Here is a 13,182-nt window from a genome sequence, read left to right on the forward strand (position 1 = left end):
TTGATTTATCTAGCCTTATTGGCAAAGGAATGCTTGAACTAGGGCCTTCTATCCCATGGCAACAATGTGTGGATGATAATTTTGATGCACATTACAAGCCTCAACTCTTTGGACTCACTTTCGATAGAGATTCTCTGTCAAGTAACATAAAGCCTACCTTTTTTTACTCCCTCGAACCTACCTCTTCTTATCAATGGCCTAAACTTCCTAACACTCAACAATGCCACTTGAATGCAGCTCTAAACTCCAATGCAAGCCATAGAACTGACCCTAGAAATTGTGGAAACAGAAAGGACTATGGAAATGTTAAGTTCAAGAAACAAGTAAATGAAAGCACTCTTAGTCCGGCTAGAAGTTCCCATTACAGAGGCTACAACACTAGAGAAACAACTAACTTTAAAGTTCACAGAGATAGTAAGCAAATATGACAGTGATTTGCTCTAGAGACCTCACAAATTTTAGTCTGGAAGTCAGACTTCAAATAATCTTAATAGGGGGAATGTTTATGACTATTTTGAAACCATTGAAATTGATGGTCACTTTGAGCTTACCCCAATTCAAACCACCTAAAAAGGACAAGGGAAAGAGAGTGAGAGAGGAACCCATCCATCACCAGACAAATCCAATAATGAATGTCAATGTGATCACATAAATTTTAAATTTATTAGTACAAATAAATATTATGAATTAATATAATTGGATTAATTATTTAAAACCAATAAATATGAATTTAATTAAAGTCCAAAGCTTATTGGGCTAGTACATATAATAAGCCTATTTTGCTTGCCCAAGATGTCATCCTATCCTAGAGACACAATTTGGTGCCACATATCGAATGAAGTGGCACACCTAGTTAGGTGAATGGGCCAATAAGATCACAATATGTATCAAAATGATACAGCATACCTAGTGAAATCAAAGGCTAATCAAATATCGCCAGGTCACTTAAATCTGATTGGCTAGAAAAAGCCTATCTTCACCATGACTCTTTCCCTTCCACAACTATAAATAAGTGTCTCATAATTCAGAAAAAAGATTAACAATTCCAACAAGAATCAAGAGAGAGCTCATGGATCAAACCAAAAATTTCTCTACAAGTTCAAGAATCTACGATCCTGTTCATCAAGTTCAAGATCATGACCACAAGATTCAAGAACAAGCTCAAAAGCCCTTAATTCAAGGATAAGTTAAGATCAAATTCATCAAATTCACAAATCAAGTTCAAATTCAAGACCAAGCTCAAAACCTTTGAATTTATATTTGAAAAGGCGAATTAGAGGATTCATAGAGATTGTAACACTCATATATTGAAATTAATAAAATAATTGTTACGATATTTTTTGTCTCGATTAATTATTTTTCTGACTCAAATTTTTTTGCCTAACAAAATTTGGCATGCCTAATGAGACAATATTCACCTCTCATCTCAACTTTTCTAGCATCAAAATTCAAGAACACTGAAATGATTTCCAAGAAGGCCAATTCTCAATCGACCACCTTCAAGGGGCTGATTTTAAATTTTCTAGATGAAGTAGAAAGCATCCTTGATGTTAATTTTGAAAGCTTTGGAGCTATCACTAAGAGAAAAATGAGCATGGTAGGAAAACAAACACACAAGTGTTATTTGTACCAACTCTAATTTTTGGATCTTCAACCCCAAATGGAGAAAGATCCCTTACAAGTGCTTCCAAAGAAGGAAGAGATGTGATAGTGATAATTAAGAAGACTCCAACTTTACTTAAGTACTTTGGTTCAAAAAATTCTGGTATAAAAAATGATGATCATTAAACTAATATATTATCTCCACTTATGTTGCATAAGCTGAGCACTTCAAAGATCAACTTATGTGATAGTCCGTGTTACTTCCAATGTATTCAATGTTCACACAAACAATGGTAACTGATGTCTTATCTATGGAGGAGCAGCTTACAAACCTGGCAAAGGTAATTGATGGTCTGACCAAATACGTGCAAATCAAGATGCTCAGATTAATAAGTAGACGGATAGGATGGACGGCTTAATATATGGGGATTCTAGCCATACACCTAGGAAAGCTCCAGAGGTCCACAACATAGAACTTCCTAAAAATCAAACACCACCTACTATGGAGGTACAAGTCACTTCAGAGGGAATGATCCTGATTGATCAATTGAAAGAGTTTATTGAAGGGACCCTTAAAGACAAGTACAATATTAACACCAAGTCTTTCCTGACATACGTCAAGCCCTACATCATCAAGATTGATACTTCAAAATGCCTATCGATTATCAACCCTCAAAATTTCAATAGTTTGAGGGCAAATGAAATCCAAAGCAATATGTCACACACTTTGTTGAGACATATAATAATTCTAGAACCTATGGTGGATATCTTGTCAAATAATTTGTCCATTAACTAAAGAAAAATGCCTTCAATTGGTACACAGACCTTGAACCTAATCACATCAATAGCTGGGAGCAACTGAAACATGAGTTCCTGAATTACTTTTACATCACAAGGAAAAAATTGAGCATGGTAGAGCTCATAAATACTCATCAATGAGATGGTGATCCAGTCATTGACGTTATTAATTTATAGAGAAATACGAGCCTAAATTGTAAAAATAGGCTCAGTGAAACTCCTGCAATACAGATATGCATCCAAGGAATGCGCTGAGAGCTTTAATATATCTTACAAGACATTAGGCTAAAATCTTTTAAAAATTTTGCTACCCGTGCTCATGACATGAAATTGAGCATATTTTCTACCAGAAAAGGAGTACCACCTATCCATAACCCTCAAAAGGGTAAGGATAAGTAGAAACCCAAAAAATAGAGCAAATTTGTACTCAAAAGCGATAAAAAAGAACCCATTAATGTCAACGTGTCTTTTTTAACGTTCACCACAAAGGTAAGCAAGAAGTAAAGTGTAAAGACGACTTCTTAAGTACGTCCAAATTAGAAGTTAACTTTGAAGAAAATGTAAGAAAAGGAATACCCCTTCTTTAATTCGGATGTTGCTAGAATATTTAATAAACTTCTTGAGTATAAACTCATTGATCTAGCAGGGATGAAGTGACAAGACAAAGCTGGAAGGACTAGCGACCCAAACTATTACAAGTATCATAGGCTTTTGGGTCTCCCTCTAGAGAAATGTTTTGTTTCCAAGGATAAAATCATACAACTAGAAATGAGAAGAAGATCTTCTTTGATAATGAAAAGTCTAGTTCTCATCAAATCTCTATCACTTTTGGCTCGCTCGATCCGGTCCAAATATCACGACTGAAATATTAAGGGTCATGATGACACTTATCACAGTAAGCCTTGACAATTAACCTATCAGACAAACTAATATAAAAAGGGAAAACTATACCAAAACCTAAGGTAAGGCTTCTAGAACAAAGGCAAACTATACATATATAATAATAATAGAAAAATACACACAAAGAAATCATAAATCTCCCAAAATCCGATGTCACAGTGTAAAAACCAACTAAATATATCTTGAAGTCAAAATATACAAATGATAGTCCAAAAGGAACATAATCTATCTCTGAATATGAAAAAAGGCATAAACTAATGAAGAAGAGGTAGTAGATCAACCCTTAGAGAATAGACCAACTGCTACCTCAAAAGTACTCCAAAAACCACCCATATCAACTATTATGTGGTACACTCATATATGGATCTGCACCAAAAGGAAGCAGTAGGGTTGAATATGGTCCAGTTGTACTCAATAGGTATTATAGGTCGATTGAGTTGTAATGACCTTTTCGATTATTTTTCATATTTTCACTTATCTTCACTATTAGGGCTTTTCTATAGCTTCACAAGTCATTTATAACTTGTTGGGACCGATGGTTCAATTATCTGATAGTTTATTTGATTTTTAGAGCCAATTCACTGTTTTAAAGTCTTTGTTGGTTCCAAATGGCCATCGAGCAAGGACTTTAGTGAAATAATCGCAGATTCAAATTTGATTGTGCCAGTAAATCTAAAATATTGATTTTAGTCTAGGTAGACCTTTGGTTCGGGTCCTAATGCACCGAGCTTATTTTGACCTATTGATCGAAAAGTTGAAAAATTAAAATATGACTTTGGGATCAACATTTTTTCAAAATGACCTCGTATTGAAAATACGACTTCTCCATCATGTCCAGAACATTGATTTTAGGCTGAGGGACCCTTGGTTCAGGTCCTAAGGCTTTCGAACTTATTTTGAGCTATTGAGCAAATTTTATGAAAAATAAAACTATTGGTTTAGGCCCCACATTTTGCCAAAATAATCTTAGATAAAAGTTTTGATGATTCTAATGGACTTGAAATATGGTTTAAACTAAAATTTCACTATTGGATCATGTTATTTTGGCTCTTAATGAGTTACAAGGGTCAAAAAAAAAGTTTTTGACTTTCTTGTCGGGGGATACCGCATCTCTTCACTGGTAGGTCTATAAGTAGACCTAAAGGCCATGAATTTAGGCATTTTCCTTCATCTTTGAGAGCCTAAAATCCCAAACAGGTATGATAACTCAAAATTGAGTCTTATGGGTGTCTTGGTAGCTTGGTAAACATCTTTTATCATGATTATCATCCAGATTAAGGTAAGATTTCATCACTTTATTGGTATATTTCTACGTTCTTGACTTAAAATCCCAATTTAGATTATCACTTGATTTAGCCCCAAATTTAGTTTATTTGCAACCATTATTGAGGGCTATGATTCCTTGGTGATGTATGAGCATTGGTTTGCCATCGAAAATGTGATTTCTGTATGTGGGACCCACTTAGGTTTTTAGAACCAAAGCACAATAGTGTAATATGGATATTGTTAGACTTGTATTGATGAGTAGATGATGATTTTAATTGTGTGATATAATTTTGGGAATTGTGAAGTCAAGATGGGCATGTGGTGAATGATTTCAGGTTTTGCAATTTGACCTTGAGGTAGGATTCTACTAACTCTTCTTCAAAGATGATGTGTGTTATATATTACATCTGAATGTGAATGTTAAGGTTGATTATGAGTAGAATCACTTAGACTTGATTATTGATGTTTGGAAATTAGATGAGGCTTTTGGACCCGTAAGGTAGTATGTTTATGATCCTTTTAGAATCCTATTGCTTTATTCCAAGATTGAATTAGTTTGTAGTATGAAAATGTTATGATGCTAGGTTTGGGATGTGGTCCAGGTGTTGGAATCATGTTTAGTGTGATTGACCTTAGTTGAGCTAGTCTAGTGAACTTGAAACTGTATCTTAGGGTAGAATTGACGTAATTGCCTATGTTTCTAGACGTATTTCCTATTTTAGGATTGGTTATGGCTTACTTTATATCTAGAAGTTGAACTAGATACCTTATCCTAGTTTTTGGCGTAGTTTGCCTAAATATGGATACTGAGAATTAAAGGTGAGATCATATAATCCACTTAGGCCAAGACTTATGTTAGCTCTTGTGGTCTTAGTTGCGGATACTAGGCATAGTTGAGACTCATGATCCTTATTTATGAGATTTACTTGGTAAATTTATAAATTGTGATGACTTTTGCCAGATTATGATTCACGGACTATAGAGATGTTAATTACTCTTAGATATGATATTGGACCTTTAGAGATGTTATTTCCTCTTAATTTTGATATTTGGCTCATACAGATGCCTTTTCCTCTTACTTATGATATTTGATCCATGGAGATGAATTTTAGTCTTAGTTATAATATTCGGCCTTAGAGATGTTATTTCCTCTTAGACATGATGTTTGACCCTTAAAGATGTTATTTTCTCTAAACTATGTGATTTGTCCCATAGAGATGCTATTTCCTCTTAGACTTGACATTTGACCCACAAAGATGCTATTTTCTCTTAGAGATGATATTTGGGCCATAGAGATGTTATTTCCTCTTAGACTTGATATTTGTCCCATCGAGATGCAGTTTCTCTTAAACTTGATATTTATCACATAGAGATGCTATTGCTCTTAGATATGGAAATTGGCCTATAGAGATGATATTTTTCATAGTCACAGTATATGACCTATAGATACGAGATGCCTTATATCTGCGATACGCCTCGTAGTTGTAAGTTATGCTTCATTGATGTATTATGTCTCCTAAAAGTGAGGTGCCTCTTATATGTCCGATGATTATAGATATGCTTAATAACTTATAGATATGTTATTCCTCGTGAATATATTATGGCCTATAGATATAAGATGATTTATATATACATAATTATTAATATGAGTTCTGTATACGTATGTGGGCCTAAGGCCGTGATTGTAATGTTATGATTATTCCACATAAATTATTGGGACGAGGCCCCTTTTATAATATTGGTTGGATATTCGGGAGGTATTTATCCTTATAAAGGATATGGTTGTTGAATATGGATGCATATATGTTCATGTTTCTTATGATTTCATTGATTGAATACTGGTAAGGGCATGCATAAATTCAGTAATGTTATATTACTGGTAAGTACATTCATGAACATTATATTTGTGAGTGATGTTATTCTAGCTAAAATATGACTTTATGACTATTCTTCCTAAATAAGAGTAAAAACCCACTCTCCATCTTAAAAATAGATTTCTTTAAAATAATAACGATCTAACTTACTGGATAATTTTTATACATAAAAGAGGCTAATAATGATGTTTTAAAGAATTTTCCAAGTATAATTTTGGTTCGTGATTTGACATTACTATTTATCCTGATCTTGAGATATTTTGACCCTTTTTACACATTTAAAATGATTTAGTCTCGAAGTTCACTTTAGGTAATAGACTTATGAATTTACACTCTTATAGTCATGCTTGAGTATGTGCACCTATTATATATATCTATACATATGTATTTATAATTATGATGATATTGATACTCGACAAAGTCGGAGGATGCTGTTACGATGATATTGATACTCAACAAGGCTGGAGAATACTGTTATAATGGTATTGATACCCGACAAGGCCGAAGGATACTGTTATGATGACATTGATACTCAAAAAAGATGGAGAATACTGTGATAATGATATTGATACCTGATAAGATTAAAGGTTAATGTGAAAATGATATATATGCCTAGTTTAAGACTGGAGGATGTTTATGATATTGATTATGTACCTTGAAGTCATTCTTGCATACTCTTTGCCTATCACCAGCATGCGCCTATATCTATTAGCCAGTATGGTACGGTTACATAGATATGGATGATGACTATGCCTTGTGTTATTAAGTGTTGATTGAGCCTTCTGAGCCTAGGGCGGCGGGGGAAACACACATACTCTATTAGGTATTTAGGTGTCTGGAAAAACCGATTACTCGCACTGTTATTGATATTGTCATTATCATTGTTATGATCATTATTAAGGCTAGTTTATGACATATTAGTTATTGATTTCGTATTGAGATTTGAGGTATAATACTGGCCTCTTCTATCTTATGATTTCATTATTATGCATGATTAAATCAATGATGAGGTATATGAATTATAACCCTTGAGCTTATTAGTACTAAATCCTAATAGGATTATTATGAGGCCTCAAAACAAAGATATGATGATCTAGGTTATGCTTCAAGTTGATAGCTATATATGTGTATATTTAGCTATATGTATCTATGGTATTACCGTATATCCTTATTTTTTTCAGATTATATATTCATTTCTTGGCCTTGTATATTGCTATATATTCTTCTTTTGTCCTTTATTTATATATTGGCTAGGGATATACGATATAGTTTTGAGATTCCTAAGTATGGTTAGAATAGGATAGTGCACCCCTATTATTTCCTTAGCCTTAATATGTTAAGTCTTTTGGATATGAATAGGATAGGTAATCCTTATTATCTTATTGGCTATCTTATGTTGATTCTGGATATTGGGTATAGTTCCCATTATGCTTATATGTTATATACATTTGATTTTTCTTTGGAGTTCAGTTGGCAGTTGCCTACTGAGTACCATTTATTTGGTAATCATACTACACTTCTACTGCCTGCAGATCATAAGTATATGTTATAACCATTAATGTGTGCATCGTGAAGAGAAGCCATGGTTCAGAGACTAGAGTGAGCTCCTAAAGTTTGGAGTATTACAATCTCTCTCTTATCTATTATACTAGTCTCTATATTGTATTCAGAGATAAGTTATATCAGTGTATTCATTTGTACTTCACTTTGAAATCTTATTATTGTAGAAGCTCTTGTACTGACACCACTCGGTTTTCAAATTTCATTATGTATTTGGTTCTCTTATCTCATCTATTCCACATTCCTTTCTATATATAATTGGGTAGTCTATTACTATCTATTCCAAACTACGGGTTGGCTTGCCTAATGGTAGGATATAGTAGGCACCATTATGAGCTAAGAAATTAGGTCATGAAAAATTAGTATCAGAGCCTAGGTTTCAGTGGTGCATTAGTAAAAGAGCGAAGTCTTATTACAGTCCTGCGGATCAGTGCAAAGATATCTGTAACCTATCTTCGGGAGGCAATAATGACATTTTATGTAATTCACTTCTTGACTCCTTATCGTTTGTCTGTATTAATGTGAACCTCAAATATATTTTTGACTCTATTGTACCCCTAATAAATGATGTAAGATGGGCAATAATGTGGACAGATGCGGATGAGACCTCACCATACATTTCTAGAGTTTTAGTGCAGCATTGGTCTAATGGGTTAGAGATGAATATCGAAGACCTTTAGCATCAGCCAAAGGATTTTAGGGCTAACTTAGGATCCAGTTGAGATTGTGACTACTTTAACACTTGGAGGTTCAATATTGGGAATCTAAGTGATATTGCATATCCCTCTCAGCCATGGACGACATTTGATTCATCTAGCAGTTCTCACAATAGAGTTGGGTCTATTGGTGTTCATCAGGGTTCTTTACTAAGTTCTGAGTACGAGATTGGGTTTATTGAGTAGGCTAGGTATTTTCCTATGTTATATCTTTCTAAGTCAGACATTGGTTCATAGATGTATTAGAGGACTAGTATTGTCACTCTGTTTAGCATCGGAGCACTTGATAGAGGTTGGGTCTTCCTTATTCCAGGTTGTTAATTTTGAGAGAACCACAGAGAGCATATTTTTTTAGATTTATAAAAGTTGATGTAAGAGGCCATACCATCAAGATAGTGTTATTGGTATTTTACCAGAAGTAAAGATCCTTTTGGTAGAGTTCAACTTTACTTACAACATGTCGTCTCTACACAAATAGTATTTTAGACTATGGGAGGTTCTCAGATTAGTCGTGATGATCATAGTGGGTACATTTACCATCAGACCTTGCAGAGATTTTTAGTATGAGTCTTTAGGTCGCGGTGGCTATTTTAGATATTGAGGGGTAGTATCTCACAATATTCTAGAGATTTTGTTCAGTGTCAGTTGGCCAACCATTTGAGCTCAGTTTTTATCCACACCATGTTGATTCTTCAGGAGTTGTTATGACCACAGAGTGATTAACTACTAGTCTAGAAAGTATCCTCGACATAATATTTCTAGTCATTCAACTTATTTAGATCAGCCTCATGATTTTATGGCACCTTCAGTTAGAGATAGTGTTTTTAGCACCTTAGTTGATGATTTAGTCAGTTGTTTTGAGTTGGACCCATTCAAATTTATTTACAAAATGCCCGTTAGGCGTGTGATTTTAGATGTCACCATGATTGGTATGCTTTTATCTCCTGCATTTATCTTTTTTATGTGTATTGGGGTTTGTCATACCCATTGATGATTACATTCCTTGATGAATTGTTATTGGTTATTATGTTCCTCATTATTGAATTCATGATCATGTTACTACTCTACTGTTTATTTCTTTTAGTACTGAGTGGAGTAGATTTGTATTGATATTTTCCCCTATGAGTGTAGATTTTGGGTTTGAGTTCCATTTATCTTTGCACCTTGGCCTTAGTGTGGCCCTTAAGTGGTACATGATATTGATGTTTATTTTGGCATCGCTTGTTCAGTATATTGATGGTGACATTGCTGTTGTTACTGTTATCACTGATTAAGGTTATTGATATTATTTGATATTATTACTTGATGTAATTTATCCTCCCTGGATAGCTGTATATACTAGTGTTATCTCATTAGAATTCTATTTCTTTGTTATCTTATTCAGTGGCTTGAGTAGATATAGCCTGATTTGATGATTTGTTCCCTATAGCATGTCGAAGTTGATTGTTCTCCTTCTTGGTTAGCTGTGTTAGATTGTTTGGGGATATATTGTGATATCAAAGGTAGGTTGACATTTTGTGGCTCTGTTATGATTCTAGAGTTGGCGACTTAGTGTATCACTTATTCTTCAAGTTTGGGATTTTTAGACTGCCTCCTGAGTGTGAATGCTTTTGTTATGAATATTACTTCCTATATGGCCTATTTGTGAGATTGATTAATTTGAGATTCGTTCTTCGATTATGACTATTTAATCACCCAATAGTGATTTTGATATTGTGATTGAAATGTCATAGACTTAACTCATAGATATGTTGGGTTTGTTCCCTTATGATTGGTTGCGCTTGTTATTAGTGTGTAGATGGGATTCTTTGTTCTCACTGTGATGAGATTTTTAGCTTCTGTAGAGTTAGAAAGATAGAGGCAGATGGCCTTTTCTATGATTGCTTCTTAAGTTGGCAATTAAAAATTCTTTCTCCTGAGTTGTTTAATTTTCTGGTGGTGGTCTTGACATCGACCTTGATTTTAAGTTTGGTATATTTTTTCTTTGATGAAGTAATTCTTAGGTGGATTTGGGAAATCCCCATTTTGGAGTTTGTTCGGCCTAATGAAGCTTGATGGAGTGTTTCTCCTCGATGATGTGTGCCTATGGCTATTCTTTGTTGAGATGGAGTGTTGGATTGATTAGTTATCGGCTAAAGTTGCATTTCTCTAAGTTGATGGAGTTGTTGCCATTACTAGTGTGATTTTCAGCCTTGGGAAGTTCTTGAGTATATTTTGATATTTCACGCCCTCATGTGGATATGGAGTGGGTTATTTGCATTCTCTACTGATGATTTGTTCTTTAGCATGATTTCTGTTTTATGGCTATATTTCGTACCCTTTAGCTGATATAAAGTTGGTTACTTGCGTTTTCTGTCTATGTTTATCCCTGTGGTGATTGTTGTTCTTCAGATATGTCTCAACTGTGGCTTGGTATGATTTATCTTGGATATGTCAGATTTGGATACTAATGTAGATTTGAATGATTGGCAATGATATAGGCTTACTGGTTTAGTTTTGACTTGATGCCTCAGAACGACGATTTGGAAGTTATGATTGACTTGGAGTATGAATGCCTACCCATCTTCAGGTTTGGTTGGGTAGTTCAGACCAGGCAATTTAGTCTCGGTATTGAGATTTTAGCTTTGTATTGTTGAGCTTGCATGCACCTTTCATTTTGGGCTTGTCTCAATTCATATTTCATATATAGGCTAGTTGAGCCTATTCCATTGTTACCTATTGGGTCATCTCGACTTTTGATGCGTTACAGTTGATAAGTGTTCAGATGATAATCATGGACCCGATATTGGTTCTTTTAGCTTTGACCTCGAGTCTCTAGTTTTCTTTAGGAATTTTGGATGATATCTCAGTGGGAGTAATACACTTGAGATGGATTCAATATGTCTTTATTCTCTATTGATGGAACATCATGGTGCAAAATATTCAGTGATGAGTAGTTATACCTTGGACATCAGGATTTCAGTTTGTTTTTCATCCGGACTGGTTGCAACATTAACATAGATTGCATTCTTTGATTATCTTCAATTGTGTAACTAGATAGCACTTTATGAGATTATTCTCATGTTACTCGTATGGACTTTCAGCAGATCAACTTTAGTTCTTTGAGTTCTTGGTGATGAGATTGTGCGGACGAGACTCAGGTGATTTTCCTCCGGATTCAGAGTGGATAAGAAGAATGGATTGGTAGAAGAAGATTATATTTGGATTTGGGAGTGAGTGGTATGATTCATGACTTGGGTTGCTCTGGATTGTATGAGACTTTATTGATTTGTGTGTGTATCGTGATGGTATCAACGTGTTGTGGTTCGAATATGCATGCATTAGTCTTTTAGATCAGTTGGAGGCTAGTTAGCGGTTGAAGTTGAATTTTAACCGTTTGGTAAATAAAGTGAGGGTGCTAGTTTAAAAAGGAATACATGTGGTAAACCCTTACAAGTGTTCTCCCCTCGTGGAGGTTACCTGGGAAGTCATGTTTAGAGCATGCGGGCCTAGTACTTCATCTTTTTGAGCTTTTGAGATTCTTTCTATCAGTTGACTTTTGGGGACGAAATTCCTATTACTAGTGATGTTGTAGTGACCCTTTCAGTTATTTTCCATGTTTTCTCTCATCTTCACCATTAGGGCTTCTCCATAGCTTCCCAAGTCATTTATCACTTGTTGGGATCAATGGTTCGGTTATTGGGCAGTTCATTGGATTTTTAGAGCCAATTCCCTGTTTTGAAGTCTTCGTTGGTTCTAAATGGCCATCGGGTGAAAATTTCAATGAAACGATTGCAGATTTAAATTTGACTATGTAAAAGATCTAAAATATCAATATTAGTCTAGGTGGACCTTTGGTTAGGGTTCCAATGCACCAAGCTTATTTTGACCTACTGGTTGAAAAGTTAGAAAATCAAAACATGGGTGTGGGACCTAAATTTGGTCGAAATGACCACGAATTGAAAATCTAAATTCTCCATCGCGTCTTGAATGTTGATTTTAGGCTCGAGGGACCCTTGGTTCAGGTCCCAAGGCTTCCAAACTTATTTTGGGCTATTGAGCGTATTTTATGAAAAATAGAACTGTAGGTATGGGCCCCACTTTTTGCCAAAATTATCTTGGATGAAAGTTTTGATGATTCCAATGAACTTGAAATGTCGTTTACACTCAAATTTCACTATTGGATTATGTTATTTGGGCTCCTAATAAGTTTTGAGGGTTGCAAATTTAGGCATCCCTTCATCCTTGAGAGCTTAAAATACCAAATGGGTATGATAACTCAAAATTGAGTCTTGTGGGTACCTTAAGAGCTTGGTAAACATCTTTTATCATGATTATCATCCGTATTAAGGTAAGACTTCATTACTTTATTGGTGAATTTCTAAGTTATTCACCCGAAGACCTAATTTAGCTTAGGGCTTGATTTAGCCGAAATTTGGTTTGTTTGCACACATCAATTGAGGTTTATTATTCCCAGGTAATGTATG

This window comes from Capsicum annuum, unplaced genomic scaffold, assembly GCF_002878395.1.
Source record: "Capsicum annuum cultivar UCD-10X-F1 unplaced genomic scaffold, UCD10Xv1.1 ctg2684, whole genome shotgun sequence".
Lineage (NCBI taxonomy): Eukaryota > Viridiplantae > Streptophyta > Magnoliopsida > Solanales > Solanaceae > Capsicum > Capsicum annuum.